Here is a 13,870-nt window from a genome sequence, read left to right as displayed (position 1 = left end):
AATGCCATGACCCAAATATTCATGTTCGTCTGTCAACGGGGTGTTCAACTCTGCTCTAACCGTTGAAGACTGAGTGAATGTAATTGGAGCGTTCCTTGTCTTATTCTCGTACGTCGGCATCGGGAAGGAAATTTTCGATGCCACAAGTTTGGGGCTGGTGCCTGAATTGCCCGAAAGAGCGGTGAGTGACTTGGAACTCTTGCAACACTAATATCGTTAATTTCCACAGGCTTCTCTACTTTCGTAAACGCTGACACAGGAGCTGAGGCCGAAGGCAAACTACCGGTAGCCTGAGACAACCAGTCGGGTAGGACTACTTCCTCCGCGTCTTGATCAAATATACCCTCATAGTCATCTTCATGATCGGCCTCCTCTAAGTCCATCAAGTTGTGAACCTCGATGGGATTTTCCGCTTTCCTCAGGATTTGCGAGAGATCCACTACTCCTGCTCGTTTGGCCTCATCGACATGACGCTTATACCACGTGATATGGTGAGTGAGATCTGCCACGTCAGTACACCGGAAGTTACACAATCCGCAAGAAAATGGAGCCTGGTCCATCGGCACATGGTGCTTCAGGATGTGGCCAATCAACCTCCCTTTTCTGTCAGTTTTCCCGCACGATTTGCACCGGTATCTACGCCTAGGGCGCTGTTGCGCTAGAACCTTGGGAATCATCTTTTTCTGAAATTTAGTAATTATTTTGTAATAACTTTGTCTATGTCTATAAAATTAAATAAAGTTTTAATATTCTTTCACTCGCCACTGTCACACAGCCATTGATTTGTATGTATCTTCACCGTTCTCAACTTACTGTTATTAAAATTACATTACTCACAAATTGTTACAAATGTACATGTTATTAAAAATAATATAAAGTTTTAGAATATAATGTTCACTGATAGCAGGCTGGTTTATGGTTTCTATGTTTTTAAAATTTTCCTCCGTGCAGACTACACCCATCTCGGTAGTATCCCTGCTTTGCATGGCTTAAGCTTGTTGTGGTGTAACACTCTGGTTTGGCCTTATTTGTTTAGCTTGATGGTGAAGTTGATCTCGGAGAGTTTTGCTGTTACACGATAGGGACCATCGTAAGCCTTTTCCAACTTAGGGCTGACGCCGACCTTCCTAGTTTCATGCAGGCACCTTACCACGTCACCGACTTGATAGTGATGAAAGGACAGCTTGGCATCGTAGACTTTTTTGCTGCGTCGAGCGACCTTTCCGATGTGTTTCCTGGCCACCTCGTGGGCTTTCAACATCCTTTCTTGCAGCCGAAGGACGTACTCGCCTGGGTTTTCTTGCTTTGGTGATGCGTCATCATGGCTGTAGATGAGGCTGGTTTGCATGCGGACTTCTCTTCCTAAAGCTAGCAGGTTGGGGGAAAGTTTGGTACTCTCATGTGGGGTCGACCGGTATGCTGCTGCTAGGCAGGCCAAGTGCTGATCCCAGTCTTCCTGTTCGCCAACAAGATACGCTCTAACCATGCTCAACATCGTTCTGTTAAATCTTTCTACTTGTCCGTTGCCTGCAGGATGACGGGCGCTAGTTCTGGACTTCTTGGCCTCCAACAGCTTGCACAGCTCCTTGAAGACCCTGCTCTCAAACGCTGCGCCCTGGTCGGAATGTATTGCTAACTGGATACCCCATCTCGCTATGACATCATTTAGGACCTTTGATGCGCACACTTCGGCTGTTTGGTTTGGCACTGGGATAATCTCGACGTATTTTGAAAAGACGTCCGTTACCACGAGAATGTACCGATTACCGCGCGGAGTGACTGGGAACGGTCCAGTAAAATCGATCGCTAGGACGTCCCAGGGTGCGCCAGACCTGACATGACCCATAAGAGCCCTAGGCGGTTTTTGTGGCTTTTTATCAGCGTCACAAACGGAACAACTGGCAGCATATACACGCACATCAGCCTTAATATTGAACCAGTAATAACCTAACGCTAACCTTGCCCTCGTTCGCTTGACCCCTAAATGACCAGAGGTCACACTGTCAAGCATTCTACTTAATACCAACTTTTACAGTGTGTAGGGGCCAAGCAGCTGAAGGCAATCGTGTGTTTCGTTTACCCGCTGAAACTTCCTATATAGCACGTTTTCTACTAGTACGAGCGAGTCTCGTATCACCCAGTAATGACGTGTCTCTGGACTCAACGTTACCATTTCATCAACCGGCGCTTTAATACCATCGCGTATCATACTATAAATTTTAGCTATATAAGGGTCATCACTCTGCATGGCTGCCATTGTTACGCTTGTGAATTCAGTTGCCCTTGTGTGCAGAGTAGAACTTCCCCTGTCATCCGATGGACCTGGCTTTGGCACCTCACACTCGCTACTTTTAACACTCTTGATCACATGCGCGTTTTCGGTTAAAACGACAGGCTTTACGCAATCGTCTTCAGGTGACCCCGCATTCACTTCACCTTCGTCCTTTTCGTTTAGTTTCAACAGCATTAGTTCGGCTCTCTTTCGGCATTTATTGCATGGGCCGCACTTCAACGGTTCGCTTGTATCTACGTCGCTGCACGTACAGTACCGGGGACTTTCACAGCGCGATAAAGCGTCACAGTGGGCTTGCTTATTACCTGCTCTATATTCGATGGAAAAGTCATACACGGCCAGAATCTCAATCCATCTCGCGATTTTCCCACTCGGTTCCTTTAAACTAAAGAGCCATATCAACGATTGGTGATCTGTTCTTACAATAAAATGCCGCCCCAGCAAATACTGCCTGAAATACTGGATGAAGTATACTGCCGCTAAAAGCTCTTGCTCAGTTATTCAGTAATTCTTCTCGACTTTATTCAGCCCCCTGCTGGCGTAGGCAATAACTCGCTCGCGACTCTGCTGTTCTTGACTCAACACCGCGCCGATCCCCGTGCCGGACGCATCGACGTCGAGGTAAAATGTCCCACCCTCATTCAGTGGATATCCCATGATGCTTTCGCTAATAAGAGCATCCTTGATTCGTTTAAACGCCATATCACACGCATCGTTCCATTCGAATTAAGCCTCCTTTCTCGTCAGATCAATCAAAGGTCGCGCGATTTTAGCGTAATCTTTTACAAATCTACGATTGTACGAACCAGTAGCCACAAACTGTTTAACCTGCTTCGCGTTTCCGGGCTTTGGCCAATTGACAATGTTTTCAATGTTCGTCGGATCGGGACTTATCCCCTCTCCTGAGAATACGTGACCCAGAAAAATGACTTTTGGCTGGAGAAGGCGGCACTTATCTGACTTAAGCTTCAAACCTGCAGTTTGGATACGAAGTAAAACCTCATCAATTCTCAAAAAGTTTTCCAGCCACGTTGATCCGAATACCACAATGTCGTCAATGTAAACTAAACACGTCAGCCAAGTTAAACCTTGTAATGCCAGTTTCATTGTACGCTGGAAGGTGCTTGCGGCGTTATTTAAACCGAAAGGCATTGTTTTCATCTCGTATTGACCATACTTACAACAGAAAGCGCTCTTATGAATGTCATCCTTTTTTAACTGTATTTAAAAATACCTTGACGTAAGGTCAAAACAGCTGAAGAAGCTTGACCCGGTCACAGCGTCTAAACAATCTTGGATTCGTGGTAGCGGAAACCCGTTTGGCTTCACCAATGCATTGACCCTTCTATAATCGACGCAAGGTCGTATAGCGCCTGATTTATTCTTTACCAAAACAATTGGGCTGGCCCAAGGGGATGTACTTTTCTGAATAACGTCTTTCTTAAGCAAATCTTCAAGTGCTTTCATTTCTTCTTCTGCGTACGCTAATGGAACCCGCCTTGGTCGCTGTTTAACGGGAGCTTCGGTACCTGTGTTTATGACATGCTCAGATAGATGTGTAAGTCCTTAGTCCTATTCGTCTTTAGAGAACGTGTCTGCGTATTTAACTAACAACCCAGCTATAACGGATTGTTGCTCTTCCGTTTTTCCGACGACTGATTCTTCAAACAGTGATTTCAGGTGTGGGGGCACGTCCTTTGCATTGGCAACCGGTAAGTCTGAATACGGCTGTCCTTTTCAACTGTCATCAACTTTACTTCTCACCGTTGTGATGTTATTTCGCTCACCTTCGTTTTCTTCATTTGCTATAACCCCTGTACAACAATCTATCCTCTCTGCCTTTCCGATTTCTGCATGGTGCCGCAACGTTACGCTCGTTGAGAAAGGGTTCAAAACTTTTATCTTACGGGTGACTGCTCTGTTTATGCTCATTAACGTTGCCGCCATTACCAATGGGTAACGCTGAACGAAACCTTCTGTGGGTTCAATGATAAAATTTTGTTCTTTGTTTTTATCGTCAGCCTCATCGCGGTCAACATAAACATCAACCACCACTTCTGAGAGCCCCGGAATGGCAACATCTTCTGCAACGGTGACTTTTCGTAGCCTCTTTGTAGAGGGTATCAATAGGATTTCTTTCCCTTTTAGCTTGATTATATTCTTGCTTAGGAAGATGTCCGCCTGTCCGACCTTCTCTCCAGCCAACACATCCAACCCTAGTAGCACTTCGTCCTCGATGTCGGCCACAATTGCTTGACAGATCACCTTTACTGGGCCTAATATAAGATTAAATCCTCCCACCCCTTTTCACGTATTGGTGAACCACCTTCCCCACGCAGCTTGACTGACCCCTTTAGGACCGGCTTGTCCTTGGTGCTCAGCTGGTCATACACGCGACTGGATACTACCGTCCTCGAAGCACCTGTGTCGGCGGTGAAGGTCACTGGTGTCTCCCTTATCCACCCTCGGATATAAACGCCAGTGGTCAGCTCTGTTCTCCTCTTCACTCCAGCACAGAGTTCTTCTCTCTCCGCCTCGCTTACCCCCGTGTGTTGTTTCTCGCCCTCTAAATCACCGTTGCCTTCGTTTCCTAACAGGACCTCCCACTGGGCACAAGAGAAGCCCCTCTCTCGTTTAAATGTTCCTGAGATGGCGTTGCACCGTTAGCCTTCGTGGGAAATGACTTATCCCTTGTTTGGTTTGGCGTACAGTCTCTTGCGTAGTGGCCGGTTTGATGACACCTGAAGCACTTTACGTCTCTTCTTGGTGGCCGCCTCTGCAAATGTTTCTTTTTTTCTTCCAGTTTCCCTATTCTACTTATAAGAGTTTTCAATAACTCTTGGTCAGTAGGCTGCTTAACAATGTCGCTTCCCGTGTTATCGGACATTGTAGGCGTACTTCTCTTCTGGTCTGTGACTACTCTGCATGCCGCCCTTTCAGTTTCACCTTCTTCTGAGAATTCGTCGTCATGCTCGTCAGTGGTATAAGCTCGTCTGGTTGCATGCTTGTACTCTCGATCGGATTTATTTCCGATTTTCGTTTGAATGAAATTCACCACATGGAACACCGCCTCGTCGATTTTCACTTGCTTCCTTGTGGTACTCGACCTCGAACTTCACCTCCTGGTCAACCAGCCCATCGAGGAATCTTCTCACTAGGTCTTGATCTCGTGTTCTTCGACTCCGTGTTTTATGCGCTTTATCGTAAAGACGCTTGAGTTCTGCAGCATAGTCTTCCGCTTTTTCCCCATGTTTCTGGTTGCGCCTACTTAACTCGGCTGCGAAAGACCTGCTTGTCTCGATTACGCGGTATCGCCTTGTCAACTCTGAAGTCAGTTCATGATAGTCAGACAACACTTCCGTAGGCAGCTGTGCAAACACGAATTCGCTAGCCTGACCTTCTATCATCGGCAGCAGATTGTCAAGCTTATCATCGTCGTCCCAATCATATCTCCTAGCAATCGCGTCAAACTTCGCTGACCATACCGCCCAATCTTCTTTTCCTGTAAATGGTGGTATCTTTGGCACCGGACGAGTATTCCGCCTTATTGCGGGCCTTCCATAAATGCCATCAGCCCTTGGTGCGTGACGTGCAGGCGCTCGCTGCCTATAATCGTGAACACTTTCGTTTTCGTTGTCTCCCTCCCCTTAGCCGTCTTTGTCTTCATGGCGGTTGTTGCGATTGCCCGTTGACTGACGTTGGCAGATGCCGTCGAGCTCCTGTTCCATTAGCGGGTTTCCCGAATCGTGCCTATACGCGTCGTCACGTCAAGGCCGATAACCGTTCCTCCCCTCGCGCTGTCCGCCAAACCCGTGCTGTACGCTGTCACGACCATTGCCAAAATACGCGTTATCCCGCTCATGTGCATATTAAGCGCCGACCGGTACATCGCCGTTGAACGCACCCCTGTTGTTGTAGTGACTTTGGCACTTAAGAACGCGCAGCTCGGATAAAACTTTCTTGAGCGCTCCGGCTACCTCGCGCATGAACCCATTGGTAGCGGCCATGCCACCGCCGCCTTTGTTGTTGCTATTTCCGTCCGTGTCAACTTCGATTCGCGCCGCGTCACCTTGTACGCTCGATGCGTCCGGCAAGACTTCCGTGCGCGCCTCGTCCCTTTCAGCGCACGTTGCGTGTGAAATCGTGTTCCCCTGACGAGCCCTGCTCTGATAGTTACTTCCGGGTCACTGTCATTTAGATCACTCATGTAAACTTATGTAATCGTCGCAATATTCGAGGAAATTATCTTGTTGGGTTTTTATTAAAGATAAACTGCTTAAAATGTTAACTTGTTATTTAATAATAATACGCGCAGACGTGAGTCCAATCACTGGATCCCTTAATTGTTGATTGAAAGGATCCCCATTTCTGACACCATAAAAATGAGTTTTGAACACCTGCACCCTTTATACGATCTTATAGCTAAATAATGGTTTTCTATATCAATTTACATTGACAACAAACTCTTTTGTAAATACAGTGTACATGTATTTACCGTATAGCATTCACACATAGATTCAATGCATTAGCTACACTGACCATGATTTTTACATTTTATGTGCGAACAAAAGCAATCATTTGAATACAGCGGTAACTATGGTAACGAATTTACATAAAATACATTAATTTCATTAAAATTGTTTAAATATCAAGAAAACAACTAAATATTTACGTTTTTGTCAAATATATGATAAAACTGCTTATAGTCGATGATCTTTATTTCAACATTGTGTTTATTTAATAGATAGTAACACAAAGAATCTAAGAAAATAGGTTGAGTTAAAATGCAATATGATTGTCCCTTTTTTAGAAAAGATCCACATATTTAACAGTGTATTGATTTCAATCCATTTACGACTTTGCACAACGTAAACATCATATATGTAATCTAATAGTGCCATACATATATGCTGGTAAAAATGTTAATGTACAGACATTTTGCTGATGGTGACCATGGCAACAAATAGATAAAATATCCATTTTTACTGTTTTGAACAGCAAAAACACCTAATTTTATTAGTAAATCCTTTTCCATACATATCAAACATGAAAAAGAACAACATTATTTGACCAAACAATTTAACTACAATTTTTTTACGAAAGCCACATAATAAAAACCGCCATAAATAAACACAAATAATAACAACATGTACTTCTAATTCAGAACAATTAAAGATAAACATGTATTATTTTTAAGGCATTAAAAGATACCTTCTATAAATCAGTTAAAATAAACATAATACCATTATCATATAAAAAGAATTAATTCCATCAACAAAGAAGTAAATGCCAAAATAATGTTTCCATAGTAACCAACATTCTTATTTTACATGTAAATGGGTTTCGCAATCATGGGTATGATGAGCTTCAACAAAACTTATATATTACCACCTGTCATTATAAATGAACACACATGGGCAGTGGTTTATTTATATGGCAAAATATTTTTACAAACTTTATAAAACATGTTTCAAGACATGACATTTTACATTAATAGCATCACATCATAAGTTTCAATTTAGAAAATACCATGCCACAGGCCAATTTAATATTAAAATTTTCACATTAGTTATTGTTGCTGAAAAGTTCACCAATGAACAGTTTATATGGTAAACAATAACATATAACTTGGTAATCAAAACAAATAATCTAAGGCTATTTGACAAACAGGATCATACAATTTTCAACCTTAAAACAAACAAAGATAGGACAGGGCACATGTTTTTTGCAACTTCTGAGTTACACAGACAGTTTTGTTTTTTTTACTTCGGCTTGGAACAGGGAGCTTGTCTACTGAGGTCTGATTAAAAAAAAAACTGCTCTATTTCCTCATAAAGGTACCATTGTCAGGCGATACTGAGTCAAGGTCTTTTAATTCAGGCTGGGCTAGACATTGATGGTAAGAGGTCAGCACTCTTTAAAGTTTAACAAACAGTGAGTTTCAACTGTAGATTTTTCGCTTGTTTTACAAAATACCAAGCCTGGTTTACCAGCATCAATGAGGAAATGTTGGTACTTTCAAATGTTCTTCAAGGGTATGAACAACTGGGCAAAAAAAGATTTCCAATCGTAAAGGTGCACATGCTTCTCCAAATCACCAATCATATGCGGCACATTAAGTCCAGACCTTGAGGAGGTGGATACAGTCTCAGCAACAGCTTCGATGGTCTCTGCATCACAAAGTCTGGATAAGTGTGAGGCATAAACATTGGTTAAATATTGCAGAGCTTTATTTCCTTCTTAGAGAATGGCAGTTTTTCAAACATTTGATAAGCTTGTGACTCGAATGTTCACAATTTAACTATTTAACTAAACTATTTTTTCACAATTTAGAACAGTTCTCAACTCATTTTTTCACAAAATGAGGGGCCAAAGGTCACTTCACAAAGATGGGAAAAAGTCCATGTATTAAAAACATTTCTTATGAATTACGGAAGTAATAGTTTTGCCAGTGCTCATTTCAATATGTATACTAACATTATCAGATGGTAAATCATTATCTACTGATGAATATACCTACACGTTGACTTCCTTAATCAAAAATGCCAATCAGGCTAGAACTTGATGTGGCCGCAGTCACCCTCATCGAGTATCTCATTCGAGTGTGCAGCCCTAATTGAAAATTGAAAGAATATTAACATATCATTTTCACAATCTGTAAAAAACTAATAAAACTTAAACACAAATATTATGTCTATTCTAAGCCCTTCTTATTTGTTAACCAAACAAAAAAGCATTCCCAAATATTTTTAATATCAAATATTCCATTGATTAATATGAAATCTATTTTAACATAATTATATGTAAATAAGGAGTGATTTTATTTTTTTCCAAAATTTTATCCTTTAAGATGCAAAAATGGTACCAAGACTGAAGTTTTCATGCTATAACATTGTATGCATAAGTAAAAGTTCTTAGCAACACTAACTCTCCACAATGCATACCAAAGTACACAGTTGTTTTTATTTTGTTCAGCAGTTGTCAAAGTAGAAAACTGCCTCTTCCTCCCCTAGGCCATAGTTATGAAGCTAGTAATGCACATAGATAACACCAGTGTTGGCGCCTTTCCCGGATGATTCACCCTCATTCGCCAAGTAAAACACCTGTTTTCCTGCAAAAGAACAAGAAATGAAAATAAGAGCAAAACTGACTATAATTGTTATTTGATACAGAAATATGTATCTCATATTTCACCTAAAATAATGACAGTCACACCAACACATTTTTGCATATTTAAGAACAATATGGGACATGTAACTGATCTAGAAATTAATAATCACACTTACCTGTACCTTCACAGCAAACACCAAAGACTTCACATTTTTTCGCAGTCTTGAAGTAGTTTGGTCCAACCTAAGATATATTTAAGTTTTTAAAACAATTGTCAAGATTGAAAAGATAAATATTTTCCACTTAACTTCATAGCAATATAACAAAATAATGCAATAATAATAATCATCATTAATACTAATCATAATAATTGAGTGTCTTTAGGAGTTTCGTAAATTCTGAGCGTTATCAAGTGGGCTTTTATTACTAAATCCAATTCATCACGAGTGAGTTCATGGCAGTATTGTCTAAACGAGATTTCTTGTTGAAAGTCAATGAGTCAGACATCGCTGCACGGTTTGTTATGAAATGAATAACAGCCACATGTTAGAATTTGGAATTAGTTTTGCTTTTCGTGTTCCTTTAATTGTTTAAATCAAACAAGGAATTCTCAATAGGGACAGACACTCCATCTGTCTCATTTAGCGCTGAATCCTGATAATTTTGTTTCTGAACAGTTTGACTCATAGTTAATGTCTTCATCAGAATCTGAAGAGGGCACATTTTCATTTTAATAGTTCTAATTCATGGCTTGTAATATTATCATTATAATGCTTGATGGTCTGTTTTGAAAATATTAATGTCAAGTTGTCAACTAGTTGCAATAATTCAACTATCAGCTTTATAACCCAATGGGCTGCTGATAGTTGCAATGCGCTCTCTCTTGGCCATGGGTTCAAAATGTTATCAACAATGCAAGGGTTAAGGAACACTGAAACTGCAAGAACTTATAAAAGTTTACCTATCTTAACCACAAACTCATCCAAATGGTACCATTAAAGCAAGAAATAATTGATTTTATTGACTTAGGTTTTGTTTTGTACGCTGTATCGGCCATATTGGAAAATTGACCCAATATTGTTAGGTCCCAGTACACCAATATTTGTCACGTCGCGTTATGTGCTCCAGCCTATAAAGTCGATAACGATGTGGTATTCGATACAGAATACACTGTTTGAAATTTTAACATAAACCTTTTAGCAAGATAAGTGTGTTGACACATCTTCGTGTTTTATAGGGTGCATGCAAAGGATGACATCCGTAGGTTGCCATTCAGGTAAATTTAACATGTTTATGAAGTTTATTCATTGTTTTCCTCAATTTGTCTCGAACGACGTCTGTTTAGTGAAGCGCACAGATTCGCTGCTCTGCACTGCACCCATGTTTATGAAGGGGTGCATATGGACTGCCAGAGCCGCCATAGCAAAAATTATCAAAGGCTCTGGAAGTCCGTTTATATGGACTAGTGGTTAACTAGTCCAAATTTTTGACGCTCTTAAATATTAAGCTACTTTTTATATGGGTAATATTTGGAGCGTACAAAGGGGGAAAGACCAAATTAATGGTGGGAATTTTTCGTTCTGTGTCTATATTGTTGCGCAAGGATTTTGTGCGCAACATTCAAGCCCCGATATAAGACACTTAATATCAACGGATTGCAATAATATTTACATACCTGTGTAGATAATTTATTTCTCGATAATGTTCCGTAGAAATTATGTAATGACACTTTGAATCGTGCACGCCTGATCAATTTAAATCTAACCACTATTCAATTTTTCAATATCTCTCGATTCGCTCGCTGTGTAGATATAAATCGATAACACGACCTCGATGTAAAGCATCTGGTTTAAAGTGGGAGAATAAACAGCGTAAAATACAGTTTGCGTTCGTCTGTTGTGGTGCAGAGCGTTACATAGTAAACCGATGTTATACGTTTCTGGATTAATTTAGCATTGTTTTTTTCTAAATTGACAATTAAAAAGTTCTGAAATAAATAACATCTTATATTTTTATACTGTGCACAAATAATTTTGATACATATCGTACCGTATACCGTCCTCCTATGTAACGTAGGATGTAAGTAAATAAAACAACACAGACAGAGGTGCGAAAAAGACATGCATAAAAACTTGCTGAAACTTAGAACAGTGAATAGAAACTGTACCATATCTGTTTTGAACATATGCTTATTGAATCGACAAAGATTAGCATACTAGATCTAGTTAGGTAAAAGTTGGTGTTAAAAGCTCATGTTAAATAAAATTACGCGTACACGTTACACCGTAATGCCTTCATCTGATTGGTTCATATTCAAATCAGTTTCATGACATGGCTACAGGTCAGTGATTGATTTGCGATTAAAGCAGAAGTTTAACTGAAGAATTAATGCCTTTCCAACTTCAATTCGACGATATTTGAGGTAAAAATGGACTTTTGAACTAAAACTGAATGAGTTGGTAATGTTATTTTGCAATTTAACGCAAATCGATAAAAATTTAAACTTTCTGGTTTCCAACACATTTTTGACTTTCTCCGATAAGACGTTCCAAAGAATTTAGCCCATATAAAAAGTATCTCTAAATTCTTTACGCGTCTTATAAATAAGACTACAGTCGAGTGGTGTATAACGGATAGCTAAGGACTTCGAGTCTTATTTCAACATAAATACCATGCATTCAGTAATAAAACCATTAAACCTTAGATAGACACATGTCTTTCCTATTGAAACATGCCAACGGTTTTAAATTTTGGAAAAAATATATTTGTTTACAGCGCGAATTTCATGGTACACTGATTCAGTCATTACCGGATCGCTTAGGTCTTTATCGGATTACATGTGTATCCTGTTATTTCATGAAATTTGACACATCATTTCTACAAAATAATTGCAATATATGTAAATTTCCAGAAAGGAAATTTATTTCTGCGTTTTATAAGACAAAGTTCATGGAAATCGCTGCACAGTTGATGAAGTACGGGCTGTTCAACGCGATGCACCCTATATTCGGGTGATTTTGAGTTGAATACCTTGTTATATATATAGATTGATAGTGAAAAATTATGTTTTTAGAGAAATCGATTTTTCGTTATAATTTGATTATTTTTTATTAAAAATGATGTTTTCACTAATTAATCATAGCCACACGCTAACCACATGTGTATTTGACAACTTCAATCGAGTTTATAATTATTTTGAGACAATCCCCTCATTCCTGAATATGGGTCACCACATGTCCGTTATTCACTAAATCCTGAGTTGCAGCTTTCATGCTTATTTTATATGGTACGCATCAATTTGGTTTCTGAGCATTCTTACTTTTGTAAAGGACACGTAATACTAAAATATTACATCAATGAACATTATGTTTACCAAACAAAATCTGCAAAATTCAAGAAACCATTCGTCTGCACTTTTCCTGTCGTCACAAAAAAGGTGCGTACATAACGTGACCTTGTTTTGCTTTCGAAAAAAGAAACAATTGTAAACATTGACACACGTCAACAAAAACATGAATCGACTTAACAATGATGAGCTTTTTGTATTCAATTCATAGAAAACTATAAATCTTAACATAAATAAAAGTATTTTGCAAAAAACGTTTAACCTATCCGTTACTCACTAAAATCCGCTTTACACCAATCGACTGTAGTTGTCAACCAAATTCAAATCTTCAAAAAAAATCGTCATCCTGGCCCTGTGAGATTTCATATGGAATCGTGCTTGCTGAATTTTCTTGTGACATATTTACAATTTAAATAAGTGCGCCATTACTTTTTGTAACCAACAACAAAGTTTTCGTAGCGAAGTATTTTACTTCCGGGTAAACAGTTTCATTTTCAATGTTCTCTAAATAGGACCATTGTTTACCAAAATTAATGATTGTCAAGTTTATTAAAATATCTTACCTGATTTTAACTACGATCCTTCAATTGGAGAAATAAATGTCAGGATTGATTGACAATTTATTCCAAAGGAACTCGCAAACAAACGGTGAACAATGTCAATGCGTAGGCTGATTACGACACGCCATTTTTAGTAGAGGTCGCTCAACAAAGCAACGGTTACATCCAACCAAATAAAAAATTATCAGTGTACATTGTCGATCAGAGCTCGGGGGCATTTTATTCTTCGAAAATATGCATTTATCTCAAGTTTCAATAGGTTTTTCATAATATAATTATAACTTTATTTCCATTTTATAACGCCGCGCTTCAATCACGCGTAGCTTATATAGTACTACTGAACATAAATACATGTAATACTTACTTAATATAAGTAGTGGTGGATGGATCCATCGAGAGTCAACGCAGAATAAAACCTTCAGATGATCAACTATAACAAGGAACAATGTATCTTTGGGAGTCGGTTCTGCACTCTGACGTCATCATGACGCGTTCGGAAGCGCGGTAAAGAGGGCAATTAGGCAAAACGGTCTGAATGGTCCATTGACAGTCCGGTCAAGT

General features: G+C 39.7%; 1 long non-coding RNA gene across 1 annotated transcript; it reads right to left on the bottom strand.

The window, feature by feature from the left end:
* Nucleotides 1-9,242: 9,242 nt before the first annotated feature.
* Nucleotides 9,243-13,448, bottom strand: LOC127853952 (uncharacterized). The gene is made up of 3 exons (XR_008036809.1): nt 13,313-13,448; nt 9,580-9,646; nt 9,243-9,404 (listed from the first exon to the last, which is right to left on the bottom strand). It is a non-coding gene; the product is annotated as an uncharacterized LOC127853952 (long non-coding RNA).
* Nucleotides 13,449-13,870: the final 422 nt, after the last annotated feature.

This window comes from Dreissena polymorpha, chromosome 12 (assembly GCF_020536995.1).
Source record: "Dreissena polymorpha isolate Duluth1 chromosome 12, UMN_Dpol_1.0, whole genome shotgun sequence".
Lineage (NCBI taxonomy): Eukaryota > Metazoa > Mollusca > Bivalvia > Myida > Dreissenidae > Dreissena > Dreissena polymorpha.
This window is presented reverse-complemented; position numbering and strand designations above follow the sequence as displayed.